This window comes from Podarcis vaucheri (assembly GCF_965113315.1).
Source record: "Podarcis vaucheri genome assembly, chromosome: 8".
Lineage (NCBI taxonomy): Eukaryota > Metazoa > Chordata > Lepidosauria > Squamata > Lacertidae > Podarcis > Podarcis vaucheri.
In genome coordinates, this window is record NC_138766.1 from 36,025,515 (window position 1) to 36,045,543 (window position 20,029).

At 42.5% G+C, this 20,029-nt stretch overlaps 1 protein-coding gene and 1 long non-coding RNA gene across 7 annotated transcripts in view; one reads left to right on the forward strand and one right to left on the reverse strand.

The window, feature by feature from the left end:
• RIPOR2 (RHO family interacting cell polarization regulator 2) overlaps positions 1 to 20,029 on the reverse strand; it is a 99,981-nt gene that overhangs the window by 52,249 nt on the left and 27,703 nt on the right. Inside the window, exon 1 of one of the 4 annotated variants that reach the window (XM_082234945.1) lies at positions 1,377 to 1,680. The exons of the other annotated variants lie outside the window; for them this stretch is intronic. The gene's annotated coding sequence lies outside the window, so the exon portion shown is untranslated. Of the gene's footprint in view, positions 1 to 1,376; positions 1,681 to 20,029 lie in introns of those variants that run through there. 4 annotated transcript variants of the gene reach the window in all.
• On the forward strand, positions 1,748 to 20,026 carry LOC309539180. 3 transcript variants are annotated; one of them, XR_014222744.1, is made up of 5 exons: positions 1,748 to 1,853; positions 11,301 to 11,412; positions 12,816 to 12,992; positions 15,949 to 16,095; positions 18,559 to 18,901. It is a non-coding gene; the product is annotated as an uncharacterized lncRNA (long non-coding RNA). The 3 variants fall into 3 exon arrangements; XR_014222743.1 differs by lacking the exons at positions 11,301 to 11,412; positions 12,816 to 12,992 and adding an exon at positions 19,888 to 20,026 and having other exon boundaries at positions 18,559 to 18,686; XR_014222745.1 differs by lacking the exons at positions 11,301 to 11,412; positions 12,816 to 12,992.

Consider the following 20,029-nt stretch of genomic DNA (forward strand, 5'->3'; position numbering starts at 1 on the left):
TATAACCACCACTAACACTACAAGTATTTTCCCAAAGGCAGGAGAATACAAAAGTCATAGGAATCAAATATTGCACAATCAATTCCTTTAAAAAGTACAGACTATTGCAACTCTGTTTCAATGCAATGCATTTGCTTCAACTTTGCTCAGATGCTATCCCCACACCGAATGGAGGGGGGGAGTGCAAAAAGCTTTTATCCACATTGTAATCAATAATATCCTAAAGGTTTTTTGGACAACACACATAAGGAAAGCCTGAAATGTTTCTGGAAGCATGATTTAAAAGTGCCACTCAGTGATAAAGCAATACGCATACATTTCTCTCTAGAAAAGCATCCTTGTTTTCAAAGAAAGCATAGTATATGGAAGGGACTTCTTCAAAGACAAGTCAGGGCACAATCCACGGAGATGTTCTGCTACTCAAACTGTGCTGAAATGAATGGGAGCTTGAGCAGGATCTTTTGGCAAACTGAGCTCAAGATGTGGAAAAGATTGCTTTAAGCTCCTTCAAACCCCATGAGAGTGCTCCTGAAAATGACAGGGTTGTCAAGGGGCACTGAAGTGCTATGATAAGTGCCAGCTCTACGGACTTGTAAAAAACAAAACAAACAAGCCAGGGTCTGTCAATAACATTTACAGGACTATAACACTCCAAAGTCAGGAAAAAGCCTTTCCACTCAGGAACCAAGGTACATCTGGCAACATTACAGTGGGGTGAAACAACAACAACTGATTTTTATCAGTGTAGCCACAAACCTTACTGAAGCCACAAACTAAACTGAAAATACAATCTTGATTACTATACAACATAAAGATTTCAAATATTTGTTTTCCTTCTTATGATACCTGTGCTTCCAGGCTTTCGGAGTTAGGTTAGCACTCAGCATGAAAAGGCAACTTTGCTAAACTCAGTAGAATCATTTCACATTACTAGCTTCAATGTTACACACCAGTTATATATTTCCATGTTTTACTCCCTTACTCAGAGTACTAATCAGGCTCAAGATTCTGCTGCATTTAAAAGAGGAGCATCGGACTAAGGATTTTGAGACACAATTAATTCAATAATATTTCACTCTATAGTACAGAGCCTAGCCCTATACCAACACAACTGCACTGAAATGCCATGCCTGGCGGATTTAATGGGGACAATACTATTTAACAGTTTAGCAACAATTTCCTTAAGCAACTGACATCCAAATGTTGCAAAGAATCAGTGTTAAGAACAAACCACCCTGTAATAACTTTATGACCGGGGACAGATGACACAAAAAAACACAGGGCAATATAAAACACTACAATATTTGGAAAGAACATGCAACAATATTAGTCCTCATGAGTCTGAAAATTAAAAGGGGGAAGGGGAAAGCACCCACCTAAATGCACAGACTCAGGCGTATGGTAGGGTAGCTGAATACACTGGTTTGCAATCCCAAAGCTCCTCTTCCACAGTCAATCCTCATAACAGCAGCAATAGGATCTGAGAAGCAAACTGTACTGCTCTCTACTGTGCAGCCAGCAGTGGCTTAGTTAGTGTTTCTGATTTAAAGAAGGGGGGGGGGAGAGAGAAAGACTGAGAGGGGAGGTGGAGCAGGGAGAGAGAGCGAGAGCGCATCAGTTACCAGCTTGCTCTCAGTCATTAGCTGCTCTGACTCACTCTTCTGCCAGCAGAAGCATCTACAATTCTGTTACCCTGGTAAAGTTACAGTAGAGAAGAGAGGGAATGTGTGTGAGAGGGAGGGAGGGAGAGAAGTGGGGGGGGGGTCGCAGCGTCTGACTCCAGCGTCATCCGTGCTGAGACTATAGGGATCAGTGAAACAGCTGCTTCTCCGAGACTTAACTAGCTGCTATAGGTGAGGAGAGCTTTCCCTTTTCCCTTCATTTGATCACTCTGGCATTCTTGTTTCCTCTGCAAATATTTATGTAATGCCGTCTCCCATGCCTCAGGGGAGACAGGAGTTTATTTTCTGCACCGTGGCGAGAGTGAATGCCGCAGCAGTTTGCCAGGTTCAGTTTCTGACGCGCTGTTGTTCCACCAGGGTGGGTAATTATCTAAAGCCTTCCTCATGCCCAGTTCTATCCAACCTGGGTTTGTTTCCTTTTTTTGGGGGGGGGGGGGACTGGTAGGTGACTGCAAAACCAGGCGCTGTATATTCATCAAAATGTGTTTCTGTGCGTGGATGTTTATAAGCACAATGTCACTCTCAACAAGGTAAGCAGAGAAGAGTTCTGTGGAACCTTAAAGACCAGCATAAGGATTTGCGGATGAGAAGCCCCTAAACCATATGATTCTGGAAGTTGCTGCTTTAGTTGTTTAGTGCATTCTGGTGCGCATGAGCAGCCCCGTTCATATCTAGTGCCACTAATCACACATAATTCACACTACTAAGGCTGCATATGAACTATACCTTGAACATACATTTGAAACACATCCCCACCCCAAAAAGGAATTCTGGGCACTGCAGTTTGTTGCTGGGAATTGGAACTCTGCCCAGAATACTCTGACGGAAAGAATGCGCTTCAGTTGTGCCTTATGGTGTACACACAGACATAATCTGGATCAGGGCATATATGGGTAGTATTAGCGCTTCTGTTTTGTCACTAGGTGTCATTATATCGTTGATTAATCACTACCATCAACAGCGTTAGTGGTACACCTCGTAGATGAACACAGCATTAACCTTCAGCTGTGCGTTGAGCAGTGTCTCTAATGCAGGGGTGCTTAACCTCAGGGTTGGGGAGCAAACATGCCTCTCTATGCCTTTCTAGCCCTCTAGCCTTCCCTGGTCACAACTGTCACTGCCTTTGCTTCACACCCTCCTTGACAGTTTTCAACTTTCGATGGCTGGAATGTATGTTTGAACTTGCTTGGCTGAAATCAAGTGAGGTGTGCTCATGTAGAAACCTCTGACTTCTTCATGCCTGGGACGTACAACTGACTCCCCTATTTGGATTTCCAGAGCATTTGGAATCTCCAGATTTAGGGGGCAGAAAGTGTAGACAACAGAAGTAGTTGGAGGAGACTTCTGCATGGACAAGGGGGAATTAAAGGAGGCACAAGGGGTTCACAATCCACATTAAGGCAAGCTATGGACAGGCCTTTAGAAGTTTTGCCCTGGTGTAATATTATATTCCTGTCATTTAGAAGCACCACTTCCATCCAGGGGCGAAAGTAGGCTTTATTTCACCTGGGTCAAAGACCCAGTTTGGCACACACATTTGTGTACATACACACATAGGAAGGGGGGCTGAATGTGCCCCCCAAGGCTTCATCTGGGGCAAAAAACCCAGCTAGCCCCTCTCTCCCAGTAGTTATGTCACTGCTTCCACCAACACAACAATTTCAGTTTGAGTTTGCTTTTGTAGACCTGCTGATAGCTGTGAAATGGGAATTCTGCTGATTTGACCTATAAAAGTATACTATATTTTTTATTGCTACTTGCACACCTGAAATGCCTCAGTTTGTTATTGGACTTTTAAAGTATGTATTCGACATGCACAAACTTTCCCTGGGCTATATATATTCCAGGAAGCTTTGGGGTGCTCACCTTCCTAATTTGTATCTATTCTACTGGTGCATATACAACTTACAAGCTATCTCTGGGGAAGTTTTCAATATAACTTTGCAGTAGCAAATGCAGAAAACCAATAGGTCCAGTTTCATCCTGTCTTCCTTTATTTCAGTGAAATCCCCCCCAAACCTCAATAGCTATATAACAAACATCTGACTACCACATAGGCTAGCCCTAACCTGCCTTTCCACATCATTCAGTGTCCCTGATGCTGCATTTGAAAGAATCATTCATATCACATGTATCTTGTTTTGCTAATTCAGTAGAAAATGCCAGAGAATGCTGCCTCTCTCCACAATTAGACAGGCATAAAAGCTTCTATTGTATTGCTACTGTGATAGTGCTACTATACCTATGAATTATTCACTCTATTGAAGTGTAATCTGCCATTGCATTAAAAATAGGTCACCCAGGATGCAGCCAAGTACAAAACACATAATAAGAACCACAAAAGCAAGGTTTGCCTTGGGCAACTGAAGGAACACCAATCTGTGTTAACTCTGGACTGTATTACATTTACATGAACACAAACGGATTCTTCTTCACCAACATCATAAAAATGTAATATTTCAATGCTTTGCATGTATTAACTCTTCAAATAATCACATGGGTGCTTAAAAGCATCCTACCTTTGCAATCTGTGCTGCTAACGCTCAACTCTCTTGCAATTTTTGCACAGGGGTGAGCATTTAGGACACGTTTGCAGATGCATTTCCCTTGAGGGCACAATATGTGATAATTCTTATGAAAATCTGGGAAATGTGCAATGGGAATAGTAATGGGAAAATATCTCCTAACATTAACAATACAATCTATTTTTATTACTACTAACAATTTACTCATTTCTTTATAACATACCCTATATCCACTCCTAATGGCAATTCTCATAATATTAAAAAATGCATCTTGCATTCAAGCTACATAAATTACAGTGCAATAAAACACACACAAAGAAAGTGCAGACACACCAAACACACGAGTGGAGTGGAGAATCTTGTACCCTCCGTTTTATTTGTAGTCCGCCTTTCCATAGTTAAAACGATGCTCAAGGCGGCTTATAACATGACAAGAATTACATAATTACCAACATAACAAAAGTCATAAACAATAAATAAAACACATCAAAAAGTACACAACCAAATAAAAAAGTTTCCACATAAATCATAAAATCTAAAACTAAGAATACAGAATTAATATCAATCACAATTTAAAATGACATAGATAAAAAATAAAAGCAACTCAAAAACAAAAAGAAAACAAAAACAAAAATGGAGCCCTCTCTGCCCAGCAGCAGCAGCAGCACTCCTTTATGGAGCCTGTCAGGCCCTGCCCCAAGCCAGGTGGAGAGAAGCAGGGCAGGGCCATTCAGGCTCCCAGCAGGTCAAAATGCACCCTTCTGCTCCAGCTAGCATGGACATGGGTCAGGGATGATAGAAATAGTCCAGCAACATTTGCAGGGCACCAGATTGGGGAAGGCTACTGTAGAACTGGGAGGTAGACTGAGGTGCGCTATCATATCCGGGAGAAAAAAGTCCTGTCGTTTATTTGCTAGTTTTCTAGCTGCTGTAGGGAGTTCTGAACAACCTTCCACAAATATGCTTCCCACCTGTCCAGTGGCGTAGCAAGGGGGGGCACAGTGGCGGCTGTCCCAGGCACAAAAATTATTAGGGGTGCAAAATTTCAACAGCTGGTGCTGCCTCAGTACAGCTGTGCTCTTCCATTGCTGGGCTCTGTTGAAAATGGCTTCTCCATGCAAACCAGGAAGTGACCTCTCCAGACAGCGGAACACTGGCTGTGCAATGGAATCTCGTGCTACGTACCATCCTCCTTGCAAACGCTTCGGCTTATGAGCTCCGCTAACCCGGAAGTAGATGCTCCCAGTTGTGAACTTTGCCCCGGGATGTGAGCGGAAGTCGCGCAGCAGCAGGGGGAGGCCCCATTAGCAAAAGTGCGCCTCATGTTACGAGCAGTTTCGGCTTAAGAACGGACCTCTGGAATGAATTAAGTTTGTAACAGGAGCTACTACTGTACCTGTTACGCTACTGTACCTGTCCAGGGTTCTCCTTCTTTAGTCTATCCTTTTGCTCTTCTTAAAGGGCCTTGGCTCACCAATAGTAACAACTGTAAGAGGCAGGCATTGACCCATTTGGGAGGTTACAATCCCTGGCATGCAGATTTCTAGAAGCAGCTGCCAACTCTGCTTTGGGCACACTCCTGCCACGTTCGCCACTGAAATGTCACATTTGAAATACGTTTCCACTTCTGACTTCTCTCACAAACTGTCAACCACACCAAGAGACATTTCTAGTCATTCTTGCATACTATTTCTCTCAACGCCACCCCCTTTTCTATGGCAGAAGTAAGGAGCTCACAAATGGGCTTGATAGAACTGTACATTCCAATTTCTCAAAATGCTTAGCAACCAGAACTGGCTGTGCAGCTTTTCTACATGTTGTGTGTGTGAGAGAGAGAGTGCGTGAGAGAGTGAGTGAATTCTGTGTTCTCTAATTAATACGCCTAAAAAGCATCTGGAAACCTGTTATGTTTTATTGCAACAGTAAAAAGAGAGAACTGCAAAGATTAGCAATGCAAATGCAATAATGGGATCTAATGCTAGAGGTACTATAGGTGGCAAGTATATGACTCACTCAGCATAGCCACTGAAACTGATGGACTTATCATTCTTTCTTCTTTCTTTGTAAGAAGTAGAGAAAAGTAGAGACTTGTGGGCAGGACATAAATGTTTCTTATCTGAGTCAACCAGAGTTGTGTATATTACAACCACTTAGGTCAGTGGTGGCGAAACTTGGCACTCCAGATGTTTTGGAACTACAAGGACCAGTGGTCAGGGATGATGGGAGTTGTAGTTCCAAAACATCTGGAGTGCCAAGGTTTGCCATCACTGACCTAGGTGAACATGATGCATAATATGTATAATATGTATATGAATCCAGACACAGAGATCTTGGTTTAAAATGAATTCTGGTTAGTTCAACAAGTGAGTTCCCTAACCCATAGTTTGAGGTTGTGTTGCTATGAAATTGACCATAGTTAGTTTAAAACCAGAGTGTCTGGTTAGGGCTGCATTTTTTCATGGCAAAATTCCAGGGACCACATCCACTGTTGAGAGGGGCTTGATACAATAGATGTGACTCATTGGCTACTGTACAAAGGGAAATTTCAACCAGGCAAGTCAGAGGTTTCTACATACACTAGCCCCCTTCTCCACCCAGGCAAGCAGGAGACGCATTACCACATTGAAGGACACACTCCAGCCAGTCAAAATCTGTGGTCCTTCCCATATGTTTTACAGACGCTGCACAAAAAAGTTTTGAGGATCAAACTCTTAATAATTTTAAAGAGACAAATTGCAATGTATAAAATTAACAAAGCTTTGCATACATTGGCATTCTTTAACCTACCTATCAGAAAACAGATTTTCTATTTATTATTTAAAAAATAGCCAATACAGAATGAGAAACAATCCATTTTATTTATCATCTTTGCATTGATGGATATATCCAGTTTTCTAACTTATGACCCACAAATGCTATTATTGGCATTTGAAGCGATTAGGGATAGGTAGTTGCTATGCTAATCATCAGCTTGTGCTCTTTTTTTATTAAGCTTGCCTCTCCTGCTTTGTGGTAAGTGTGAGGAATGGGAAGGGACAAAGAAAGAGAAGAGGGAAAGAAACACCTTGGATACTGAAAAAAGAGGGAGAGAGCTACGCCACTGGATGCAAGTTCAAAATTCTCAGTAGTTTTAATTGGCCCAGACTGTGCCCATTACACTGACCATGTTCCACAAAAAGAGAGTTGTCTGTGTACAAATTAAGTGCATGTCCAATCCGCATAATTCAAGCCTATAATTCTGTACTAAAGCAGTGCGACCTTTGCAACTAGAAAAGCCAACACATGTCAAATAGCTTGTGCTGATTGGACAGGCACTAAATTTGTGTACAGTGGTACCTCAGGTTAAGTACTTAATTCGTTCCGGAGGTCCGTTCTTAACCTGAAACTGTTCTTAACCTGAAGCACCACTTTAGCTAATGGGGCCTCCTGCTGCCGCCGCGCTGCTGCTGCATGATTTCTGTTCTCATCCTGAAGCAAAGTTCTTAACCTGAAACACTATTTCTGGGTTAGCGGAGTCTGTAACCTGAAGCGTATGTAACCCGAGGTACCACTGTACCTTATTCAGCTCCCTTAAAAAAAAAAAAAGATTTGTGTGAAATATGGGTTTCTAATTTTTGGGTGGGAGGCCAGGATGAGATAATTGATGCTGGGCGTCTAGTATAGGGACTGCACCAAGGATTCGTAAAGAGGTACATGGAGAAGAGCTTAGCAGTGCCACCCCATACTTTGTGGAAGCTATATAAAATGAGGCCATGCCATTTTTCCCTGGGTAAACTGGTATGCATGAAGGATATTTTTTCCCCTGCACATGTCTGGGAATGCTAGTGTGTGGGTGGATAAATCGGGGTTGGAGACAAATAACAGTTTTTGTAGGCTGTTAAAGGTGATATGAAATACGCTCATGGTGTGCACACTCATTCCAATGTCATGTCTGTTTAACAGGCTTTGCAGGGTTTTGTAGTGCTTCAAATATTTGCAGAGACTGTTCAATCAGAGTGTGCAATGGGATAAGTATGCACAAAAAGGCAATGACTGCCTCAATCATACTGTCCTCAGCAGTCTTAAAAGTAACTCCAGCCTGGGTATCCCAAAGTCATAAATAAACTTGGCCTACCACTCAAAATAAATGTATTAATAAATCTTTCGCAAGTAATGATGAAAGGGCGAGTTCTCTTGGCATTGCACGCATTGTCTTACCAATGCCAAGATGTCTGAGTTATCAGCAACTGTTCTGTGAAGAACCACTGTGAATTACATAATTATCAATGACTGGGCTTTTCTGAATTTCATTTTCTTCTGACCTCACAGTTTACAGTACCCCCTCCACGTGTAAACAGGAATGCCAACAGGATTTCCCTGGGCCTAGCATGCTATATATATGTGCCTCGGTGCCTGGGCACACCCACCCCCAGCAATCTATTCGCAGGAACTGCTACATATATTAAGGTAGCCTTGCCAACCTCACAGGGCTGTTACAAAGATAGAAAGGGTTATGAAGACAACCCTGGTAGCAAAAGCAAGGTACAAGCATATAGTGTCATTCATCTGAAGAAAAGTCAGCATTCACAAAAGCAGAACAGCTTTGCTTTAACAGCAACATTTCATAGTCCTGATATTTTAAAGCAAAATGCCAAAACATAACAAAAAGCTTGCAAAGCACCAGAGATCTAAAAAATACTACAATGCCCCCCCCCCCAATTCAATCCTTCTACCTGTGGTCTTGTGTGTGTAACTCAGGATAGCACTTTGTGGCTCTAATGAAGTGGATTGTAGTTTGCAACAGCTTATGCTGAAAGAAAGTGGTTAAGACTCTTTGCTTTGTGTTTTGTGTTTTGCTGCAAGAGATCAACATTGTTACACTTCTCAGTCCTTGCACAGTTTCCCTCAACTGAGTCAACATTATAACTTATTGAGGCTTCTCACCAACAACACAACAATTTTGTTCAAGGAGACAAAAGAAAAAAGAAAAATCATGCTATGCTTTTTCACCATGCCATCTCAACCAATAACATCTCTACAATTTAGATTCCCTTATGTGGCAGAAAGGAATCTAATTAATATAAGAAAGCTTTTTTAGTTGTTGAGCTAATGCAGATACATATAACCATTTGCTTGTTAGTATATCCAACAGATAATACAATTATAATGTAGGATGCTGGGTAAGATGATTATGGTAGGCTTTCTAGAAATTAAGTGCATCTTAATAAATAATGCAATTTCTTTAGATTTTCATTTTTGTAACTCCACTCAGGCCTGTTTTCATAGCCATGGAAATAATAATAATAATAATAATAAATTTTATTTATATCCCGCCCTCCCCAGCCGAAGCCGGGCTCAGGGCGGCTAACAACAATAAAACAGTACAAAGGTACAACATAAACAACATTCTAAAATCATTCATTATAAAAATTAATTAATTCAAGCCACTAGCAACCATTGGGCCAGAGCTCTGCGAAGATTGCCGAGGGAGGGAGTCAGGCTGTGCCCTGGCCAAAGGCCTGGTGGAACAGCTCTGTCTTGCAGGCCCTGCGGAAGGATGTCAAGTCCCGCAGGGCCCTGGTCTCTTGTGACAGAGTGTTCCACCAGATCGGAGCCACAGCCGAAAAAGCCCTGGCTCTAGTTGAGGCCAGCCTAACTTCTCTGTGGCCTGGGACCTTCAAGATGTTTTTATTTGAAGACCGTAGGTTTCTCTGTGGGGCATACCAGGAGAGGCGGTCCCGTAGGTACGAGGGTCCTAGGCCATATAGGGCTTTAAAGGTTAAAACCAGCACCTTAAACCTGATCCTGTACTCCACCGGGAGCCAGTGCAGCTGGTATAGCACCGGGTGAATGTGATCTCGCAGCGAAGACCTCGTAAGGAGTCTCGCTGCAGCATTCTGCACCCGCTGGAGTTTCTGGGTCAGTCTCAAGGGCAGCCCCACGTAGAGCGAGTTACAATAATCCAGTCTGGAGGTGACCGTCGCGTGGATCACAGTGGCTAGGTCAGGGCGAGAGAGGTAAGGAGCCAACTGCTTAGCTTGGCGGAGATGGAAAAATGCCGCCTTTGTTATAGCTGCAATCTGCGCCTCCATGGAAAGGGAGGTGTCGAAGATTACACCCAAACTCTTAACGGACGGTGCTGGCACTAATTGCGCCCCCGCAAGAGATGGGAGTTGCCCCCCCAATCCCATATCGCCCCGTCCCAGCCACAGGACCTCTGTCTTCGAAGGATTTAGCTTCAACCGGCTCCCACGTAACCATCCAGCCACAGCTTCCAAACATCTGGTCAGTGTGTCTGGGGCCGAGTCAGGATGGCCATCCATCAACAGATAGAGTTGGGTGTCATCAGCATACTGATGGCAACCCAGCCCAAAACTCCGAACAAGCTGGGCGAGGGGGCGCATAAAGATGTTGAAAAGCATCGGGGAGAGTATCGCGCCCTGAGGTACTCCACACACCAAGGAGTGGCGCGATGACAATTCCCCCCCAAGCGCCACCCTCTGTCCCCGACCAGAGAGAAACGAGCGCAGCCATTGAAGGACTGTGCCCTGGATCCCCACGTCGGTAAGGCGGAAGGGCACGCGAAAGTGGCTAAAGAGTAAAATTGGATTTATGCTGTGGCCGACTTATGCTAAATCCACTCGCTTCTCGGGATTTTAAAGCAAATACTATTAAATAAAAATATTATGGGGGAATGCGGTACAAAGAATTGAGACAAGCGAGGATCTCGAAACACACTTTAGCTGAAACCCTCAAAAAGGTGTCAACATGTGACAATATGATGGGCACACATGATGGGCATATGGCATAATATGCAGGGTATTATAAGATGAGCAAGATTGGCATGCAATGATTTTGAAGCTGCCACAAGATCTGCATAAACCTAGAACCAATGAAAAGAAAATGGGTGTCCCCATTAAATATTTGGTAATCTTGTAGCAACCCCCTAATTGCTACATCCGTATCTTAGCTTAAACTACCAGTCTATGCAGTTCCCATAGCAGAAGGGTGAGGAAATGTTTCTGTACTCCTATTGCTATCACTAATCCCATGTAACAAGACATTTTGCACTCAATGTTCCTATTACGTGCTGTCATGGAATCTAATGTTGAAGGAGGAAGGGCTGTGGTGGAGAGAGTTGCAAAAGGACTTCGCTAGAATTCAACACAGAACTGAACTAGTTGCACAAGCTAGCAATGGTGCAACTATATATTGCTACAGTTTAGGTAAGTGTATGTTGTATTTTAAGTTTTCTCCAATAAGACTCCCCACTATGCTCAGATATTGGGAGATGATACTCCCTGGGTTCATTTTACCTTGTAAGTTACATGTGGTAGATGTTTTTTAATGAATGCGCTTCCATTTCTGACATTTACAATGCCAGGCGGAAGGCGCCAAGACCAACAGCTTCTCTTATGCGGTAAATAGCAATTGTCAAACATATGGAGGAACAGTTATAAGAACTATTTGCCGTGTGAAATTGAAGAGGTATGATAAGCTAGCAATGACTTTACCACACTGAAAGTGAATACGTGGAATTTGGGACTCAGATACTCAGCAGGTGGTGGGCAAATGCTAGGAACAGAGAAATCAACTTTTTCATTTAGAGCATCCTCTTCTTCTTGTGCCTCTCCCTTTTCTCCTTTCCTCTCACGTTTCACTGGCACTGTCCCTTCCCTTTCCCTCCAACATTCATAATGCACCCAGTAAACAACCTTGCAGAAATCCAATACCCTTTCTCATCCACAACAAATTCAGGCGCTGAATAGTGTTGGGGATGCTCTCCCTGTAAATGGCTTGGGTCCAGAACACCTACAGGAATGCTCCTCCCGCATGAGCCCGTCTGTCCTTTTAAAGTATGCTCTAGGGCAGCAGTTCTCAGCCTGTGAGTCCCCAGATGTTGTTGGACTACAACTCCCATCATCCCTGAGCTCTGGCCTTGCTAGCTAGGGGTGATGGGAGTTGTAGTTCAACAACACCTGGGGACCCACAGGTTGAGAAAGGCTGCTCTAGAGGCTCTCCTTCAAACATCTCATCAGTGGCAGATACAAGATGGATTAGGATTCAAGAGATGGCTTCTTCTGTGGCCATGTTTGCAGATCTAGGATTAGATCTGAGGCTCCTCCAGGAAAAATGCCCCTTGCCTCCCTCCTGGCAGCTCCTGTGTGCTTTCCCTGTGGTACCACGTCCCAAAGCACCTCCTTAGTGGGGCCTCTAGATTGCAGGGTGGGGGGCAGGCAGTAGCAGGAACAAGCAGAAAGGACATGCTGCTGCATGCACTGTGCCTGACACTTCTCCTTTCAGTGTCAGTTGCCTTGGAAAATGTCATGCCGGGCTGTACAGGCACTCAGTAAGCTAGCTGGGAGAGCCCAGTATGGCTCCCCTCTGGGGAAATAGCTTCTAGGTTGTTGTTTTTGTTATGTCCCCATTATGTCCCCCTGCAATGCAGGAATCTGAGCTAGATCACACATGACAGATGGCCATCCAAGCTCTGCTTTGAAAACCTCCAAGGAAGGAGAGTCCAGCACTTATTGTGGACATCTGTTCCACTGTTGAACAGCTCTTATCATCAGAAAATTCTTCCTGACATTTAGTTGGAATCTATCATTAATTACTGGTATTGTTATAGATTTGGAACTAAAAAAAACCCAACAAATTTGTATCAGATGAGATGCTACGGATGAACGGTACCAAGGGCTGTGGCTTAAAGGATTAAACAAAATGAAAACACCCAAACAACCTTGGCATTATCAGCATCACACCGATAAATACGGACTTGATGGCTGATCAATGAAGTAATCAAATGGTAATAATTAGTGCCTAAGGTATGACTTGTTGGTGAATGGTTAGAATAGAATGTCCCAGCAATATCAGCCCATTGCGAGCTGCTTGGAAGGAAAAAACCATTCCAAAGGTGTGTGGTGCCAGCACACAAAAAGCCACTGACATTATATATGTAAATGTCAAGGGCCTGGTTCATACATTCCCTAGGACCTTTGTGAGGCGAAGGAACAATGCGGTCTATCCCCTCTACCCAACCCAAATGTTTGAGTCAGGGTCTCCATGTGAAGGTCTGATCACATGGAGGCTCAGTCCCTCCCCCTCCCTTTTTGTGGGAAATAAATTATGTGAGAGGCATTCAGCCCAGACAATCCATTAATCTCCATGATGGAAGGGAGGAGGTTTATCATTCTCCCCCCTCCCCCCCCAATGCAAAGACATCAAGTATAACAATGCATGAATCAGGGCAACATTTGTGAAGAAATCTATTAAAGACTAAATAAAATTGTGTTCGTGTAAGCCTTCTCTCAAGGGACAGTGCTGTTTTTCAGCAAGTGTTAAGCTAGGAGGCATAAAGGGCTTTGCACACCTCTTAACTCTGTGGGAAGGCTGTGGAAGAGGAGTTCTATCAAATCAATGGTGGGAGACACATATAAGAGAAACACCAACTTCCCCAGAGCTCCAGATTTCTCTCAAGGGGCTGATGTACAGCAGGAACTTAAAAAAAACAACACTGCTATGAGAAGTAAATTCTATAGGAAATTTCAGTTGCCTTGGTGATGAACCAGAGAGAATTATCCTTTCTTTCCACCAGGGCTCAGGGAGTTCCATGTGCATTCATGTTCCCTTGGAGTGGGAGATAAACCAAAGGGGATAGGCAAAATAAATGAGCTGTGAAAGCTTTCATGAGAAGTTGCTCTCAGTCTCCCAACAAGTAGAATACCTTGCAGACTGGGCAGCTACAGAATCGTTACCAAATAATACATGGTAATATTCCAATGTTTTTTTGGAGGAATGGGAGATGACTGACTTGCCTTTTTAAAATGAAAAAAGAAAAAATATATGAAGGCGTGTCTGTTAAAATAGAACAGCGCTTCCCATAAAATGCGTAGAATTTGCAATATTTATTGCATATGTTTATTTTGAAGCAGTATCGTTATTAAAGGAAATCATTATGAAAGGGAAATGCAAAATTTCAAAGAGGATATTTCCAAAAATTGCTTGTTGATGGCATTGTTGGGGTAGGGGAGAGATTTAGGATCCAAGTTTGAGGGTGGGTTGTACTGAAGAAGTGATCTATTAATAATCAGGTTTAAGTACAAAATCAGAATCCTTTCCATGCTCTGCAAAATCAGAATAAAGTCTCCATTGCATAGTCTGTTCTGTTCTTATAATACTAGCCAAGCTTAAATATATTTAAACTATGGAAAGTTTCAGTACAAAAACTATAGCTTAAGCTGAAATTCTGAATTCCCTTACTAGGAAGTAAATCCTACTGAATATAGTGGGACTTCCTTCTGAATATAGCAATCATAGGGTTGTGTTTTAAGACAGAAAAAACATGGTCAAAGGCAGTGTGTTGCCAAAGGAAAACTTTTGAGAAAGGTTTGTGTGGTAATAAAGTTGGCATTACCCACCTACCGGCAATGGCCTCACAGGCATGAACATTTGGGTGGTATGAGGATGTGGCAAAAGCTGAGGTGCTCTCAAAAGTCAGTGTCCCTTGGCCTCCTTGCTTACCAGTATGGGTTTGGAAGGGACACGAAATGTGTATGAGATACAAACACAATCCCATTGCATTTTCTCCTTTGCAAAGGAAATCGTTTGCACATTTCCCCCTTCTACTCCGCTTGCTTTAAAAATTGGTAGGGAAACTGGAGGCTAGATAAAGTTGCTCTGCGGGGAGAGAGCTGGCCTGTGAACTGCTAGCTGATCATTTCTGGTCTCGAGGATTAGAAGAGACAGGCAGCCATTACTGGGTCATGCAATGTGTCTGATGAACCCTTAAGGGGGAAAAGTTGTATATATACACACACATTCATAAATTATGTATGGCTTTGTGGTTACTTACGAGGGGGAAGCCCATTTAATTTTATCTCTCTCCCTAATCTATTTGTGCATTTCAGTGTTTCTCTTTTAATCTACAAGTTTGGAATTTTAAAGAAGTGTTTTGTACATTTTAAAGAGGTCATCTCTGTTTTCTTAAACCCTTATGGAATGTTAATGGCCTTCCTGAACAACACTATATGTTCATGTTTTATCCCTCCAGTGCTCACATTATGTATTCCATCTGTCTGCCCTTTCACTTATTCAAAGCAAAAGGTACCCTTTCAATGTACTGTCTTGATAGCAGTGCTACTTGCACCTTCTCTATCTAAGAAAGAGTATTAACCTATATACATATAATGCTTCCTGAGCTTCAAAAATGGAGTTTATAACATGCACTGGCAGCAGCTGTGGGAGGGGGAGGCAGAATGCAGCTTATAAATTTTTAAACCATACCATCCAAATTCTATGCAATTACAATTCTAGAAGGAACATCTCAATAGAAGGCAAAGCAAGATTGTGGCTGCATGACCCAATAAGCAAATCAGCTCTAGGCAATGAATTACCTGTGGGGATTAGAAACAGGGTCCCAAGGCCTCTGGAACACTGCCCCACAGGGACACACAGGTGCCCAACTTCTGACATTCAGAAGTTGTTGAAACATTCCCTGTTCAAAAGGCTTTTACAGCGCAATCCTAATCACGTCTATTCAGAAGAAAGCCACATTGAATTCAACGGGGCTTACTCCCAGGTGAGTGGGACGCAATGGGTATTTTTACCTGGCTATGGATATCAACTGTTCACCAGAATTAAAGATTTAATTGCAGTAGTTATTCAAATCAATATGTGATTCTTGGCATTTCTCAGTTCTGTAGTTCCTAGCCACACGTAATTCTTCTTTCTGTTCATTTTGGCCTTTTGTCTCTTTGCCTCAGGTCTTCTTCTCTTCCTGTCATTGCCCTGAACCTTCTTCCCAGCATTCCTTTCCTCGCTTCTTATTTCTTTTACTGTCTGCCTCGCCCTGGCTATCTCTCCCAAGCAGCAAAACCAAAGGCAAACAATGTCGCTCAGAATCAGAAGAGGTAAGCCCAATGCCACCAAAGGCTTTTCTATGGCAGGCAGGCCGTGCAGCAAGTTACTGTTGCTACCACAATATCCACCTTCTGTATAACATTTTTTAAAGATAAATAAATAAAAGTGTTTAGGGGTTATATGCACGTACGTAGGGATTTGTATGTCTTTACTGCAAAGGGCAAATGGAAAGATGATCTGAATTGATTTAAAGGAGAATGATGCAATTAATATTCAATAAAGTAAACACATAAATAAATCAGAAGGATCTCAGAGATTCTTGGTGGCAAGTTTCAGGCTCACTATTTCCTCAAACATCTTTGAAGTGAGATATCTCTACTGCTGTGGAATGTTTGAGAAACTCTGTGTCATCTTAGCAGAAACAGCCGAAAAATGGGTCATGTAGCATAAGAGCATCCAAGCAAGTTACTCAGCTGGAAAATGGAAAGAATGGGAACAATTAAGGCCCTAAAGGCAAGCATAGGCATGGTGTTGGGTGGCTGTCTCATGGACATTGCAATAAATTAGGGGCTAATATTAATTCATCTCTTATGTCTTGAGAGAGATCTAATAACCCCCGTTTTACCTGGGTATAAGCCCTGTTGAAGTCAATACAGCTTACTAGGTATGATTAGTATGGCACTGTAAAGTATGTGCTTTGAAGAGCCATTCCATTTTTTAGGCTATGAGATTAACCCCACCCAATGGACCAGAATGTGGTCTAAACCTCCCTTTAAATCCATATCAGTGAAAATAAAAGAACGCTCTCTTAAACTCACTTACAGGTGGTACGTAACACCATGGAAACTAACGCTAATTCGCCCAGGAACCTCATCAAAATGCTGGAGAAGATGCACCTCCACAGGCACATGTGGTGGGAATGTCCTAAAATCCAACGCATCTGGACATCAATCATACAAAAAATATGCAAAAGAACTAAGCAAGTATTAGAAGTCATCCTAGAACTGGCCCTACTACACATCTTCAAAGATAATCTATGGTGCTTTTTAATCATAATTTATTTTTCTTTGTAATTGGCCAATGACTCTCCAAGTCAGGCTCACTGGAGGTTTTTAAGAAAGAGGTTGGATGGCCATCTGTCATGATTCTTTAGCTGCGATTCCTGCATTGCAGGGGGTTGGAATAGACAACCCTTGTGATCCCTCTCAACTCTACAATTCTAGGATTCATTGTGCCAGCACTGGTTCACATGACACAGTAAACCAAACTATGGCATACTGGGACTGCACAAATCTGCCGACTTCTGGGGAGGTCTTAACTGATTGTCTCCTCTCTGGTCCTTTTTAGTACCATATTGAGCTCAGCAAAGGTTTGGATTAGTGTGTCATCCAAACCTGGACTCATAGTTAAGTTCTCTCACCACCAACCATGAACAGTAGCAAAGAACAAACCTTGGCTACGGCTTGTGTTTAGTGAAGGCAGACCTTAACCACAAATCCCAGTTCGGATGGCATGCTAAGCCAAACCTTATCTCAGCATGGCAGCAAAGGGACTGGGAGGAGCAAAGCAGCTATGAATTCCTCTCCACTTGCTGTGCAAACCAAGCCAATGTGAAATAATGGAAAAATCTTAGCTGCAGCAGAACCTCCCATCAATATATAAAAAAAGGGTGACAGGCTTATGCTTTCAAGAAATATACGGAAAGGTACATTGACTTTGCTAAATGCATTGGCACACATGTGGGTGTTTATCTGACCTGGAGATATTTAAATTGTCTTCTAAAGAATGACAGCAGGTGGAGAAGTACAGAAGTGTTCACCATGTTTTGCTATAGAAATCAAACAGCGCCTCTTTCAATAGATGCTCTTTCTCTCCAGTGACTTCACTCTGCCAGAATGCTATGGTGATAAAGGCAATACAAACAAAACAACCTTGGAGCAGTTTACCACCTGCAGCTTATTCAGGGCCTGCTCCAAATCATTTGGCTTGTGTAGGTGTTTTCACTTCTGATCTTACAATTACTCTGTTTGAAACCAGAAGTGAGTGGACGCTGCTGACAGGCAAAGCAATTCAGAGTAGGAAAGAAACCTGTCCTACCCAGCTAGGTAAGGGGATTGTTTTTGTCAGCTACTTTGAGTATCTCTAGCTGTCATACACACAGACTTAAAGGGGGGATGGGGACATGTGAAATCACCAGCTGTTCAAAAGGAAGGAGAACCAAGTTGTTTGTATAAACTGAATTCTTATGGATTATGCATACATGATTAATCAGGATAAAGATGCACAGAGATCCTTGGCAAGAATAAAATACGTAAGAACCCAGTAACTAAAGGCATATGCTCCCTTCTGCTTCATTGCAAACAGATACACCTGTTGTGGTAGGGTAGCAGTAAGTGACTCAGTTTCACCACCTGTTGAGAGATGTTAATGTGCTGTTTTAAAGATTTGGTGCACTGCAGAGTTCTATTCAGCCTCCACTTTTTATTGTCATGAAACTGTTGTTGTATCCACAGCTATGCTTGCCCATCATCAACAGCCATTCCAGTTGCCTCCAAGCTCCATCAGCTCAAGACCAGCTAACTTTCAAATTAGAAAGCATCATACAATGAAAAAGAAATTGGATGGATTCTTGGATTCTCTGGTATGTACTGCCATGCTGAATGTACTGTCCACTAGTGAATGAATCAATACTCCTGTGCAAATCTACCACACCAAAGATGTCATACCAATCAATGAAATATTTCAGAGCAGCCGATGAGACCTTCACTAAATTTGCTTCTAATGACCCTTCACAATCTCAGGCTCCAAAATGTATGACCTTTCAGCAAGTTGTACACACGCACACAGGCCTCTGAGCCCCAATGTGGCATTCTGGAAAAATTAAGATGGCATTGGCTGCGCTTTTCTTACAAGTCGCAGGCAGCCCACTGCCATTATTTATTTAGTTACTCAAAATATTTTTACCCAAAGGTTCCAACAACAGAATGCACAATTATGAAAACAGATAAAACCATTGCAATTATAAAACAAGCAAAACTGTTCCAAATGTTCCAGACAGAAGAAAATACAAATTCAGCAAGAGAGATGGGTCCCACAAACATATACCCCACCCATCCTACCTCCCTACCATGCTGTTATCAGGATATCATGGGTGGTGGGCCCAGAGGGTCTCTTACATTTATGTAGCAAAATCCTGGTGTTCCAGGTACACTGTAAAATAGGTCAATTTTATTAGCTCCCTAATATAGACTGGAGACTGAATGCTGAGGAAAGGTTTGTGGCCAAGCCGAGATTTCAACTGGGAACTGCAGCTTGCAGCACATGAGCTAAACCACCCAAAGGTTCATTGAACTTCGTGCTATAGTTCTATGCAGATCCTAACATTATACAACACAAGAAAAGCTGTGACAGGATAGCAAAAACAATGATAGACAGATAAATCATTCTCTGTTGCTTTCACAGTTTTATAATCCAGCTTCTGGAGATGTGGAGACATGATCTACAACTGCTTAAGCCAGCCAACCCGCACTGAGGTTGATTTTTACTTGCATGCTAAAAATTACATCAGTAGGAGTTGCAAATGTTTATGCACATGTGTAAGGTCAACGACTTTAGTGACATGCGACCTGCAACTATAGATTTAGTGTTATAGTTTTCTATACCTTTTCTATGCATATTTGGTAGGGTGTAAATCCCTAACTCTACTTGTGAGTAAGCATGCATCAGACTAGGGCTGAAGGACTAGCTTAAAGCCTACTGCCCTCTTTTGCAGTAAGCTTTCTCTGTAACTAATATGAATCTCATTCGTTATATCACATCCACAATGCCTTTTTATTTAGCAGGAGAAAGGCATCCCTTTGTGGTGTGTTTTCATCCCTGCAGCTTCCTGACTCTTCAAGAACACTTGATCCTTTAAGAAATATAATGTGGACACCCTATCTTCAACATGTGACGGCAAAAGCAGCAGCAGCTTTGTTAGAGATC